This window comes from Hyperolius riggenbachi, chromosome 2 (assembly GCF_040937935.1).
Source record: "Hyperolius riggenbachi isolate aHypRig1 chromosome 2, aHypRig1.pri, whole genome shotgun sequence".
Taxonomy (NCBI): Eukaryota; Metazoa; Chordata; class Amphibia; order Anura; family Hyperoliidae; genus Hyperolius; species Hyperolius riggenbachi.
Genome location: NC_090647.1, coordinates 297,431,013 through 297,446,498, shown reverse-complemented (window position 1 = coordinate 297,446,498; position 15,486 = coordinate 297,431,013).

Here is a 15,486-nt window from a genome sequence, read left to right as displayed (position 1 = left end):
TGAACCGAGAAGCAGTGTGCTGATCGCGCAGATTTGAGCACTGTATTATTAAAATACATATTAAAATACTGTATTAAAATACTATATTATTATTAAAATACTATATTATTATTATTATTAAAATAATATATTATTAAAATACATATTAAAATACTGTATTATTAAAATTCCTCTTATCAGGCTACTGAAGCTGAAATGTCAGTACTCTCCAAAGGCCTGTCATTCTGCCCTGCGAGACCCATAGACAGGATTGCACTCTGTGGAGATATGGAGGAATTTTTCAGAAAGCTGCGACTCAAGGAACACTACCATGATAAGGAAGCCTGTGATACAATGGATAATGGACCAAAACTCACCAGATCTAAAAAGAAAAAAAGATGGACCCCCAAAGAAGGAAAAAACCCGGCCCTGGATAAATACATAAACAAATTCAGACGCAGAATCTCTGACAGGATCCTGAGTAAAAGAAAGACACTGGCCCAGAACGTAACACCACAGGAGCGACAGGCCATCAGATCCCTTAAGGAGAATAAGGACATTATTATTAAACCAGCGGATAAAGGTGGTGCCATAGTCATAATGAACACCAGTGACTACATCCAGGAGGCACAAAGACAATTATCCAACACCGCTCACTATGCCAAATTACAAGGGGACCCCACAAAAGGCTACAGGATGGCACTTAATAGGATGGTTAACAGATTGCCTGCAAACATCAGACTACATGTAAGGACCCTTATCCCTGAAGAGCCTAGAACAGCCTGCTTTTACATGCTTCCCAAGATCCACAAAGAGGGAAACCCTGGCAGGCCCATAATCTCAGGGAGCGGAACTCTTACAGAGAACATCTCAGGGTGGCTGGAAAACATTTTGAAACCTCTTGTCTGTAAAAGACCCAGCTACTTACAGGATACCACCCACCTCCTGAACAAACTGTCAGCCATTGGCCCAGTACCTGAGGGAACCATACTGGCCACGATGGACGTGGAGTCCCTGTACACGAACATTCCCCATGATGATGGTATTGCGGCCTGCCGTAAATATCTTCAGGGTCAGGGCATACCTGTAAAGCCTATCTTCTCTAGCGTTTATTTGGTGTACCGAGCACCCCTGGGGTATGGCCTACTTATCAGAGGACCTCCCCACCATTGAATCCCTGACCACTGAGGCCAGGGACACGTTTATAGCTAACAATACTGAAGGTGATGATGAGACCTATAGTGCTGACACTGACGTAGAACCTGTATTTAAAGACATCTTCAAAACTTATAAAGAATTTACACGAGCAACGTGGGAGGTGGCTAGCTTTAATGTATACCTGAAAGAAAAAATTACCGTTCGAGGACTACGTATACTAACTAAACCCCATTCACATACCGATGACCCCGAATTTATCAAAGGGTGGGAGGAGTTAAAAACACGTCAAACTTTAGAGCAGATGAAATTCCTCCACGATTATGAATTCATCTACTCTGAAAAAATAAGGAATCAATTACTGGGCGAACAAAAAGTACTGTTAGAACTGTCAGGCCATCCTCAGTTTGAGAAATTTGAATCTAAACTTCAAAGAAAGATAGAAGCATATACAGAAGAGATTAAAAATAGAAAACAGAAAAAGTTCGCACGAGATTGCTTAGATTTCAAGAATAATAAAGTTTACACGTGGGCTGAGAAAACACAGGGTGCAGGGGCACAAGGGAACCAACCAGGGGGTGTGTCTGAAAGTGATACACAATCCGAGTGTGAATCGAATACATCTACTACGTCTACCCGTCACAAGACACATAAAAACAAATACAAAAATAAGGGAAAACACACCCCAAAATTGAACCCCAATAAACCCTCCACGAAAGCCGATCCCAAGACTGGTTTTTTAGACATCCCACCAACCACCCCAGATTTACAATGTGTAGGAGTAGCAGAAAATTCAATGACTCCCAAGGCACAGGGGTTGAGGCTACAGCTACAGGCTATCACAATCTAATGGAATAGCTACACCACACTCTGCAAGTGTGGGGGATAAGCAAAGACCTCCATTTTTTGATTGCACTCAACCTCCACTTTGAGACTGTAGAAGCATATACGCTTATGTCTGTAGCTGTGCTGGTGACAATATACAATATCCAGCAATTTTCTATTTATCCTTTATGCTGAGCTTATTGCTCAATCTATCATACCAATAGGGCTGGTCTTAGGACTTTGTGAATGTTCAATTTTCCCTGGTATTATCTCGGATAGTGCATGATCTTCTCTAGCGTTTATTTGGTGTACCGAGCACCCCTGGGGTATGGCCTACTTATCAGAGGACCTCCCCACCATTGAATCCCTGACCACTGAGGCCAGGGACACGTTTATAGCTAACAATACTGAAGGTGATGATGAGACCTATAGTGCTGACACTGACGTAGAACCTGTATTTAAAGACATCTTCAAAACTTATAAAGAATTTACACGAGCAACGTGGGAGGTGGCTAGCTTTAATGTATACCTGAAAGAAAAAATTACCGTTCGAGGACTACGTATACTAACTAAACCCCATTCACATACCGATGACCCCGAATTTATCAAAGGGTGGGAGGAGTTAAAAACACGTCAAACTTTAGAGCAGATGAAATTCCTCCACGATTATGAATTCATCTACTCTGAAAAAATAAGGAATCAATTACTGGGCGAACAAAAAGTACTGTTAGAACTGTCAGGCCATCCTCAGTTTGAGAAATTTGAATCTAAACTTCAAAGAAAGATAGAAGCATATACAGAAGAGATTAAAAATAGAAAACAGAAAAAGTTCGCACGAGATTGCTTAGATTTCAAGAATAATAAAGTTTACACGTGGGCTGAGAAAACACAGGGTGCAGGGGCACAAGGGAACCAACCAGGGGGTGTGTCTGAAAGTGATACACAATCCGAGTGTGAATCGAATACATCTACTACGTCTACCCGTCACAAGACACATAAAAACAAATACAAAAATAAGGGAAAACACACCCCAAAATTGAACCCCAATAAACCCTCCACGAAAGCCGATCCCAAGACTGGTTTTTTAGACATCCCACCAACCACCCCAGATTTACAATGTGTAGGAGTAGCAGAAAATTCAATGACTCCCAAGGCACAGGGGTTGAGGCTACAGCTACAGGCTATCACAATCTAATGGAATAGCTACACCACACTCTGCAAGTGTGGGGGATAAGCAAAGACCTCCATTTTTTGATTGCACTCAACCTCCACTTTGAGACTGTAGAAGCATATACGCTTATGTCTGTAGCTGTGCTGGTGACAATATACAATATCCAGCAATTTTCTATTTATCCTTTATGCTGAGCTTATTGCTCAATCTATCATACCAATAGGGCTGGTCTTAGGACTTTGTGAATGTTCAATTTTCCCTGGTATTATCTCGGATAGTGCATGATCTTCTCTAGCGTTTATTTGGTGTACCGAGCACCCCTGGGGTATGGCCTACTTATCAGAGGACCTCCCCACCATTGAATCCCTGACCACTGAGGCCAGGGACACGTTTATAGCTAACAATACTGAAGGTGATGATGAGACCTATAGTGCTGACACTGACGTAGAACCTGTATTTAAAGACATCTTCAAAACTTATAAAGAATTTACACGAGCAACGTGGGAGGTGGCTAGCTTTAATGTATACCTGAAAGAAAAAATTACCGTTCGAGGACTACGTATACTAACTAAACCCCATTCACATACCGATGACCCCGAATTTATCAAAGGGTGGGAGGAGTTAAAAACACGTCAAACTTTAGAGCAGATGAAATTCCTCCACGATTATGAATTCATCTACTCTGAAAAAATAAGGAATCAATTACTGGGCGAACAAAAAGTACTGTTAGAACTGTCAGGCCATCCTCAGTTTGAGAAATTTGAATCTAAACTTCAAAGAAAGATAGAAGCATATACAGAAGAGATTAAAAATAGAAAACAGAAAAAGTTCGCACGAGATTGCTTAGATTTCAAGAATAATAAAGTTTACACGTGGGCTGAGAAAACACAGGGTGCAGGGGCACAAGGGAACCAACCAGGGGGTGTGTCTGAAAGTGATACACAATCCGAGTGTGAATCGAATACATCTACTACGTCTACCCGTCACAAGACACATAAAAACAAATACAAAAATAAGGGAAAACACACCCCAAAATTGAACCCCAATAAACCCTCCACGAAAGCCGATCCCAAGACTGGTTTTTTAGACATCCCACCAACCACCCCAGATTTACAATGTGTAGGAGTAGCAGAAAATTCAATGACTCCCAAGGCACAGGGGTTGAGGCTACAGCTACAGGCTATCACAATCTAATGGAATAGCTACACCACACTCTGCAAGTGTGGGGGATAAGCAAAGACCTCCATTTTTTGATTGCACTCAACCTCCACTTTGAGACTGTAGAAGCATATACGCTTATGTCTGTAGCTGTGCTGGTGACAATATACAATATCCAGCAATTTTCTATTTATCCTTTATGCTGAGCTTATTGCTCAATCTATCATACCAATAGGGCTGGTCTTAGGACTTTGTGAATGTTCAATTTTCCCTGGTATTATCTCGGATAGTGCATGATCTTCTCTAGCGTTTATTTGGTGTACCGAGCACCCCTGGGGTATGGCCTACTTATCAGAGGACCTCCCCACCATTGAATCCCTGACCACTGAGGCCAGGGACACGTTTATAGCTAACAATACTGAAGGTGATGATGAGACCTATAGTGCTGACACTGACGTAGAACCTGTATTTAAAGACATCTTCAAAACTTATAAAGAATTTACACGAGCAACGTGGGAGGTGGCTAGCTTTAATGTATACCTGAAAGAAAAAATTACCGTTCGAGGACTACGTATACTAACTAAACCCCATTCACATACCGATGACCCCGAATTTATCAAAGGGTGGGAGGAGTTAAAAACACGTCAAACTTTAGAGCAGATGAAATTCCTCCACGATTATGAATTCATCTACTCTGAAAAAATAAGGAATCAATTACTGGGCGAACAAAAAGTACTGTTAGAACTGTCAGGCCATCCTCAGTTTGAGAAATTTGAATCTAAACTTCAAAGAAAGATAGAAGCATATACAGAAGAGATTAAAAATAGAAAACAGAAAAAGTTCGCACGAGATTGCTTAGATTTCAAGAATAATAAAGTTTACACGTGGGCTGAGAAAACACAGGGTGCAGGGGCACAAGGGAACCAACCAGGGGGTGTGTCTGAAAGTGATACACAATCCGAGTGTGAATCGAATACATCTACTACGTCTACCCGTCACAAGACACATAAAAACAAATACAAAAATAAGGGAAAACACACCCCAAAATTGAACCCCAATAAACCCTCCACGAAAGCCGATCCCAAGACTGGTTTTTTAGACATCCCACCAACCACCCCAGATTTACAATGTGTAGGAGTAGCAGAAAATTCAATGACTCCCAAGGCACAGGGGTTGAGGCTACAGCTACAGGCTATCACAATCTAATGGAATAGCTACACCACACTCTGCAAGTGTGGGGGATAAGCAAAGACCTCCATTTTTTGATTGCACTCAACCTCCACTTTGAGACTGTAGAAGCATATACGCTTATGTCTGTAGCTGTGCTGGTGACAATATACAATATCCAGCAATTTTCTATTTATCCTTTATGCTGAGCTTATTGCTCAATCTATCATACCAATAGGGCTGGTCTTAGGACTTTGTGAATGTTCAATTTTCCCTGGTATTATCTCGGATAGTGCATGAAAGCCTATTACTGGACTGATCAAATTCATTCTCACTCATAATTATTTCACTTTTGGACAGGACCTCTATTTACAGCAGATGGGCGTGGCAATGGGTTTGCGATTCGCTCCACAGTATGCAAATCTATTCATGGCCAAAATCGAAGAGGAATACCTCAATGCATGTGGCATAAAACCCTTGGCCTACTTCCGCTTCATTGATGATATTTTAATCATCTGGTCCGCAAGTGAGGATGATCTTCTCCAGTTCCACAGGAACTTCAATGCCTTCCATCCTACAATCAAATTGAAACTTACCTACTCTCACACAGAGATTAACTTTCTGGACACCACCATATACATCAGGGGTAACAACATACAAACCTCTGTGTATCGCAAACCTACAGACCGTCCCACATACCTAAGATATCACAGTTTTCATCCCAAGCACATTAAGAACTCTATAATTTACAGCCAAGCTATAAGGTACAACCGGATTTGTTCTGACAGGATGGACAGAGACAAGCACCTGGATCACCTTAAGAACACTTTCATTAAACAAGGTTACAGTCCTCCCATGGCTGAGGCCCAAATCAGGAAAGCCAGCAACATCCCCAGGACTGAACTCCTGAAATATAAGCAAAACCAGAAAGAGGAACGTGTCCCTTTGGTTGTCACCTACAACCCACACCTGGAAATCTTAAGGAGGATTGCTAAGGAACTTCATCCCATTTTACACAAGGATCACAGACTGAGAACGATATTCCCTAAACCTCCACTCTTGTCATATCGGCAACCACACAATCTAAAACAGATGATTGTCAGGAGCTCTTTGAATAGGCCTCAACAAAACGGAACATCACCCTGCCGACAAAAAATATGTGGGACCTGCAGACACATTTACTCCACTGACAGGGTAACGATACCAGGTTCACAACAGGAGTACAGAATACAAGGTAAATTTTCTTGTGGGTCCACCAATCTGGTATATCTGATCATGTGTGCTAAATGCCCCAATGTTATGTACGTGGGAGAAACTGGACAAACTCTGCGCAAACGTATGAATGGACACAGGCACACTATTAATGATACCAAATCTGGACTCCCAGTTGCTACACACTTTCGGTCCAACGGACACAGCATGGATGATCTTCGTGTCACTGCCCTGAAGGGCGGCTTCAAAACGTCAAATGACCGATTAATAGCAGAAACAAAATTTATAAATTGTTTCAAAGCTGTGCAGAAGGGTCTGAATAAGGACAACAACTTTCTATATTGGTATGAGATTGATGATATATGAACTGTCTCAGCCACCCTAGCTGAACTTGTGAACTAAGAATTTACGATACCTCTGGGTCAATCCTAATACCAGGTCTGTGAGCAATAAAGTAAACAAGGATCCTTATCTTACCCCATTTAGATGGTCTGTTTGTATTAAGGCATCTTAATGATGTATTTATGCTTGAAAAAAATATCTGTTTTTCCTTTTGATGTTGCATGTATATAAGCTGTCTGTACCACCAGCTTGCAAACTAACAGGATATAAACCTGACGAAGGCTGCAAGGCCGAAAGCTTGTTTATTCTTATTCATTTGTAGTTAGCCAATAAATGGTATCATCCTGATTTAAAACTTCTTGGTATTATTAAAAGTGCTACCAAGGTTATATCAGTTTTGGCAGTTCATTGTTGATCACCTTTTGGCGCTTTGAGTCCGCAAGGAGAAAAGCGCAATATAAATGTTATTTGTCTTGTCTTTTCCCTATCTGCTGTGGAAAAGTACTCTTTTCTGGGTCAAATAGTTCACTTCCTGACTTGCGTTAGGAAGTGAAAAAACAAATCACTCTGCTAAAGCGTTTTGAAAAGCACTTTACAAAAAGCGTACAGGCAAGCGCCGAGAGGGGGGAAAAAATCACTCACCAAATCGAAAATCGCTGGCGATTTCAATTTTAGATGTGAACAAAGCCTTAGAGGTGCCCCAGGGCCGCTATACCCCCAACAACTTAATCTCTAGTTATCTGGCTTGCAGTCACTGCCATGTAGTCCCTTTTCTTATTTCTCTCTGCTTCAGACACAATAGGAGAATGATAGCCAAGTGAGTTGTGCTCCCCCTCCTACACTGCGCCCTGAGGCTGGAGCCTCTCTCGCCTCTGCCCTGATGATGTGTCAGCTTGTTAATTGTACAGAGCCACAATAATTCAACATGCATACAGACTGTTTTGGATTGGTTGATCCTCATCAGTGCATGACATGGATTAATGTGGCTCTATTGAGTAGCCTGACTAGAAGAAAGCAATCTCAGAAACTGTTGCTAGAGCTGTAGTGCATGAGAACCCTTGTAAGACGATTGGAAATTAAATAGGTGATTTCAAGTAGAGTGATATAAAAAGGCTTCATGTTTGAAGGTACTGTGGTACACATATGCAGGGTGGGGGGAGGCATCCCAGTGTGAGCTTCAATTGACAACAGTGATGGTAATGTTAAGGAACACCCCGATATGGATGTTTAAAAATTAATTTATTGGACACCAAAAATAACAGCACGTTTCTCAGGATTTACATATTTCTTCAGGTTCATAGAACAGTGTCTCTGGCGCAGAACAGATTTGGAGTGCCTAAAAAAGGTTTTATCTGTTTTGAGCCACTCTGCAGGCCTGACCCCTTTTTCTATTGTCACTCATGCAGAGCAGCATGTCACCAGGTACAAAGTCCTCTCCCTATAGCCGTTGGCCCTGCTGCTTTATCCTTCATATGGCGCCCAAAGCATTTGACATGCATCAGTAGCCGTACAAAGTATGCGGCAGCACAGATGATGGCTGTTATGAGAGGAGAGGATGGCACATCTGGTGATGTGATAAGGCTGCTTTGCTGCGTGCTGCTTTTCATGGCTGCAGAGGGGGCTCTCTGTAAAGGGGCAACTTATGGGGGTTTAGGTGGGGGAGATATACAGTATGTTTTGCCTGTAAGGAGGTGCAGGTAGGGGAGTGTTATGGTTAATGGGCCACATTTTACTGGGAGTGTGGTTGGGGTGCTGGTTGCAAGGAGTGAAGCGAGGCCACAGTTTGTTGTGTGTGTGTATATGGGGGGGGGGGGAGGCTAGGCACACCCTGTGTTGGTGGGGTGTGCGGTACTGGGTGTTTTGGGGGTGGGGAGACCCTGCCCCCATATAAAATGTGTTTGAGTATGGTTAGGAGGGCCCACTGGTTTTCCAGGCGCCCACACCACTGCCCCTTCCCTGGGGGTCTACTCTCCTAACCTAACTCCCCACCCTAGAAGAACTCTGTAACCATTGGCCCAATTCCAGAGACAATACATACAGCCCCCCAGAAGAAATCACTTTAGAACCGTTCGGCCCAACCACCGCAAATATCCCAGAAAAATTTCCCCAGAAAAGTCCCCAGAAGTCCATAGAAAAATGTTTGGACTGAAAAGCGGTCTGCAGCTAAAAAAAAAGTTTCGGGAACCCTGCTCTTGATTGTATACTAGAAATTGTGTCCTTTTTATGTTGGTATTAAATTCTGATATATCAAAGAGCTGTGCCTTCTTTTGGGGGAATTTAGAGACTCCTGATTGTTTGTGACCCCCAACTCTGTGCACTAATACAACTAAAGGCAGTCTTTTTAGTATGGGGAGTTCATTAATCACAAGTGAGGTACTGGTGGTGGAGACATGTTGATCTTCAGGTTCCCTTTAAACTCACATTTTTATTCCTTTCCTTTAACCCTCCTGGCGGTTTATTAAAATCCGCCAGGGGGCAGCACAGCGGTTTTTTTATATCATGTAGCGAGACAAGGTCTCGCTACATGATAGCCGCTGCTCAGCGGCATCCCCCCAGCCCCCAACCCCCGGAGGCGATCGGAGATCCCGTTCAAAGAGCGGGATCTCCTGGAGGGTTTCCCCCGTCGCCATGGCGACGGGCGGGATGACGGCACCGACGTCGTGATGTCAAAGGGGACTCCGATCCACCCCTCAGCGCTGCCTGGCACTTATTGGCCAGGCAGCGCACGGGGTCTGGGGGGGGGGGGGGGGCGGCTGCGGTGCGACGGATAGCGGCGGATCGGTGGCGATCGGATTGCACACGCAGCTAGCAAAGTGCTAGCTGCGTGTAGCAAAAAAAAATTATGCAAATCGGCCCAGAGGGGCCTGAGTGGTGTCTTCCGGCGGCATAGCCCGGGCTCAGCTCGGGCTCACCGCCAGGAAGGTTAAGTCAATCCAGCCTTAGAGGCAGAGGATCAGCCTCCACATTCCTCTCACTTTAAGTTCCCTTTAAGGAAAAGGGACATCATCTAAGGAAAGACTATACACACTGCATTTGTGAATGCTAAAGTGAAACTCAGTTCTGATCATGTACGCAGGGCCAACCTTAGATTTCACAGCGCCCTGAGCGTAACCAGATTTTGGAGCCCCCCCCCCATTCAGCTCTTTACGATCCCTCCATTTAGTGTATATAGGCACCCCCCCTTTAGTAAATATAGGCAGATCCCCCCTTTTGTGTATATACAGTAGTCAGATCCCCTTTTAGTGTATATAGGCAGATTCTCCCCCCCACTTAGTGTATGTAGGCAGATCCCCCTTTAGTATACATAAAACCAAATCCCCCCCCCCCCTTCCCCGTTTATTGTATCTAGGCATAGCCCCCCTTTAGTATATATAGGCAGATGATCCCCTTTTTAGTGTATATAGGCAGATAAATAGTGTATACAAGCAGAGCCCGCTTTAGTGTATATGGGCACCCCCCCCAACTGGGAGATAGTTGGGGAACCTTACTTTTCTGCTTGTCTACTTACTGTGCAGTGTAGCTAAGGACAGAAGATGGCCAGGAGTCAGGAGTGACAAGCCTCTCTCTGATTAACCCTCCTGGCGGTCTATTAAAAACCGCCAGGGAGCAACGCATCAGTTTTTTTAAATTATTTTTTTTTTTAAATCATGTAGTGACCCTAGGGCTCGCTACATGATAGCCGCTGTGCAGCGGCATCCCCCCACCCGCTTCGATCGACTCCGGCGATCTCCGATCAGGAAATCCTTTTCAAAGAATTTCGGGATTTCCTGGAGGGCTTCCCCCGTCGCCATGGCGACGGGCGGGGTGGCGTCATTGGGAGTCCCGATCCACCCCTCAGCGCTGCCTGGCACTGATTGGCCAGGCAGCGCACGGGGTTTGGGGGGGAGGGGGGCGGCGGCAATCGGAGTGCACATGCAGCTAGCAAAGTGCTAGCTGCGTGTTGCAAAAAAAAAAATATGCAAATCGGCCCAGCAGGGCCTGAGAAATCCTCCTGCGCTGCTTACGCCAGGAAGGTTATAAGTGTGCTGCTCCGGAGCAGCCTGCATCCCCCACTGAAGCAGGCTGAGTCATCCAATCAGACATCGCCTGTGAGTGAGGGGCAGCGCTACTGGCTCACACACACTCCGCAAGAGGCAGCAGAAGGTTCCTGGAGTCTTTGCCCTATCACACCCAGCGGCGACAGGGGGCGGAGCTACCACTCGCAGCAGCCACAAACTGACCTGGAGCCTGCAGCCAAGTAGAAATGTGGCCAGGGCCAGTTGAATGCACGTGCGCCACTCAGGAAGCCGGCGCCCTGAGCAACCGCTCCGGTCAAAGGCCAGCCATGCATGTACGTTATTAGTAACAAACCATTCATCCAATTTGGAGTATATAAATGATACGTATTTTCTACACTTTTCTAGCCTGGGTGACCAATAAAATAAACAGATTTTCTCTCTCTTATGGTTTTAAAAACTGGAGGACCGATTTTGAATTACAGAGGTATCCTGAATTTTCCTCCACTTTTATGATCAGACACCATTATCTCCGGCAGCTTGAATACATACCTGCAATGAGCCATAGATGGTAGTTGTTTTACAGACGTGACACGGTAGTCATGGGCTACGTTAACTTTACCAGCACTCGTAATGAAAGCGTTAACAGAAAACTAGAGCACGTCTTGCCAGGTTGAGCAGAAAAATGTGACATTAGCACAGTTTGAATCTCAACATGAATCATTCTCCGCCACACTTGTGTGAGAGAATAGCAATTGCCATAGAAACTCATGCTGACTTACTGTCATGTAGGGTAGGCTGTTATTTGAACTAAGAACATTTCAGAATACAAATGTTTAGTCTGAAATTAGTTTGATGTCCACAAAGAGATACATTCTCACTCTAATTTGTTTTCGCTTGAAATGTCCAGTTCGATTCAAGGGAAATTTTAAATAAATGCAACTTTCATGAACGTGATTGGGTAATTGAAGCAAGACAGAAATTTATTTCACAGATATGTCTCATTACAATTTTTTTCTTAAAAACGACTCTCTAAATAAAGCAGTGTTTCTAAAGGTGGCCATACATGGTACAATTTTTCAATTAGATAATTTAGTTCGATTATTCCATTAGATCGAATATAAAGATTTTTCCAGCATGTCCGATCATTTTTCCAGAAAAAACGGGATAATCGTTCGAATTTCTTGATCGAGAAAAAATATTTTCAACTTTAATTCAATTCGATCATTTAGATCGAATAAACGGGAAAATCGAACGTTTTTATTGTACCGTGTATGGCCACCATAAAACCTGTCCTCGTGACTCCCCAATAGTGCATGTTTTGCCGGCAACCTCACCTATGCACAGGTGTGGTAATTAGTGTCTCAGCTAGGTGGATTCCATGTAGCTGAAACACTGATTACCACACCTGTACATAGGTTAGGTTGCCTGCAAAACATGCACCGTTGGGGCGCCACGAGGACAGGTTGAGAAACACTGAAATATTGGTTCTTCTGCAGCACTGTTATGTGGAGCTTCCACAGACAGAATACCATGGGATCTGCTGGATTCTGTCTGTACTTGCATGCCTGAGGGTAGCTTAAAGTTAAAAACATTAGGTGACCACTTATCTAGGCAGCCAGCACTATGACATGTCATATTCCATTTATTTTAATAATCCACAGCAGAATAAACTCCTGACTTTCATATGCTAATTCTGAAAGCCTGAGCATTTCATCCTTTTAATTTGCATCCTTATATGCAGTAGCAATGAATACAGAATGGGAATGTTTCATTGCATATCATGTTTGATAGAGGTAAAAGAGGCAGGACAGATTGTTAAAACTCATAAAATAGTACATTAAAAAGACCTAAAAAAGTACATTATAACCAAGGGTTGTGCAAAAGGGTATTTAATGGGAATCTGCAGTGTAAAAATAAAGTTATTATATAATGATTTGTATGTGTAGTACAGCTAAGAAATAAAACATTAGGCGCAGAGACATGAGTCTAATATTGTTTCCAGTACAGGAAGAGTTAAACGTATTTATACAAAAGAGCCACTGATCTCTACGACTTTCAAAGTCGCAGAGAGCTCTGTCTTCTGTAGCTTAATATCTCAAATATCTGTCACTGTATTTTCTTTTTCTCTGCAGAGGAAGGGTCAAAAGTTCACCTGCCTGCTCTGTAAAATCATTTAGAATGCTGAAGAGTGTGTAAACTGCAAATATTAAGAGAATGATGCAATGTAATAAAAAAAGAACTATATAACTGAAAATAAAAATGTGAATATTTTCTTTGCTACTAATGTTCTAGTAATTATCCGTACTACACAACCAATTCATCATAATTTTTTTTTCGCTTCAGTGTCTATTTCAAGAGTAGATGAAGTGGCACATAATATGATGGGATACAAATACCATCTAGTACGAATCCTTCATAGAACTTGCCTGTGTTACCTATATATTTTCACTGAGGGTTGATAAGAGGTCAGGTGTGTCTAGGGCAGTCATGGCTAACCTTGGCACTCCAGCTGTGACAAAACTACAAATCCCATCATGCCTCTGCAATGCCTCATGGGACTTGTAGTTCCACCACAGCTGGAGTGCCAAGGTTAGCCATCACTGGGCTAGGGCAAACATTTTGACAGCAGGCAACAGACAGGGCTGGTGCACATCAGAGTGGGTCTTTTTTTTTTCACAAACACAAACTCAGGGGCTGCAGCATTTTTTCTCCCTAAATGTTAAAGTATAGGAAAGTGGAAAACCGCTAGATCAGAGCGGTTTTCCATGCGTTTTTGTTACAGAAGCTGTTCCGTAACTTTTACTGTAGCAATATTTGTAATCTGCTACACAACAATTCTCAGAAAAACACTAGGCATGTTTAGAAAATCTCTCTAAACATGCCTAGAATCGCTCTAAAATCTGCTTCAAAAACCTCTAGCGTTTTGCAAATCTGCTAGAGGTTTTTGGTGTGCACTGACTAGGCCACAGAGAGATGAACAGGTCAGGATTACTCTATATTGGACCTGATTAAAAGTCCACTATGTGCTCTTGAAGAAAAACAAGTTTGCCTTCTTAAAGTGGACCTGAACTCTTGCACAGGACAGAAGGAAAACCTAGAGAAATCCACCCTGTATGAATTTTGAGAATTTAGCCTGTCTAATTCCCCCTCATTTGTGTCTAATCACAAGTTGATTGTGATTGTAATTTGGCCTCTCCCCTGTGTCACATGACTGCCACGACAGATGAGGCTCATTTGAAGGTACAGGGTGTAAACTATATGTCTGCTTCCATTAATCAGTAAGTAGAAACAGTGCAGATATATTTTAGGATGCGTTTGAGCTGTAACAAAGAAATGTTTTTCGTTTAACTGTTAAATTATGCTGTTGCATATCTTTTAAAAGCAGAGCGGACAGAGTTAAGATCTACTTTAACCCCCTGCCGCAGCCCCAGGACCGCTCCACGCCGATTCTCGTGAATGGCTGCGGGCGGGATTGCAGGAGATCATGCACGCGCATCTCTGCATGAATGACGGAGCTCCGCCTTCAGTCTCCCAGCGGCGGTCGCTGCTCAGAAACTGTTAGACAGCAAATAGGACTGTACAGTGCTGCGATCTAAGGCAGCGCTGTACTGGGGACAGAGGAGCGATCCACTGTGATAGGCTGAAGCCTATCACAGCCGATCGCTGTGATAAGCTGACGGGGGGGGGGGGGGGGAGGGAGACAAGAAATGAAAACAATTTTATATTTAATTAAAAAAAAAAAAAAAAAAAAAAAAAATCACAAATATTTATAAAAAACCCAAACATCTGGGAAGCGATCAGACCCCACCAACAGAGAGCTCTGTTGGTGGGGGAAAAAAAAAAATCACATGTGTGCTGAGTTGTGTGGCCCTGCAGCAAGGCCTTACAGCTGCAGTGGCCTATTAAGTAAAAACTTGCCTGATCACTAGGGGGGCAGGGTTTAACACCGCAGTCCTCAAGTGGTTAAAACAGAAAGTATTTGCAATTATTGGGGTTGGAGTGAGCTCTGAGGTGTCTTACAGTGCATCACTGCTGAATATGCAAATCATCCTTTTTTGTTTTTAATCTAAACACACCTCCAGAACCTCTGAAATGCACACTCCAACCTGAATAATCACAAACACCTGTTTTAAGAAGGCAAACTTTTGCTTTGCATAACATTTTAGTAAGAGGGCTGTTGGGTCCTTTGTAGCCCCGTACACACTCCTAGGAGTTCTGGTTCACCATGAGCTTGCTGGGTGATCTGTAACTCTTAAAGAAACTAACCTAAATACAGACTACTGAAATTCAAATGGTCTGCAGAACTTTTGAGGGCAGTATAAGAATAATGTTTCCATGAATGTAGTTTTTCTATTTGTACACACACACACACACACACACACACACACACACACACACACACACACACACACACACACACACACACACACACTTTGATGTTCATCACCAAAACATTTTGAACAGAAGAACGACCACAGC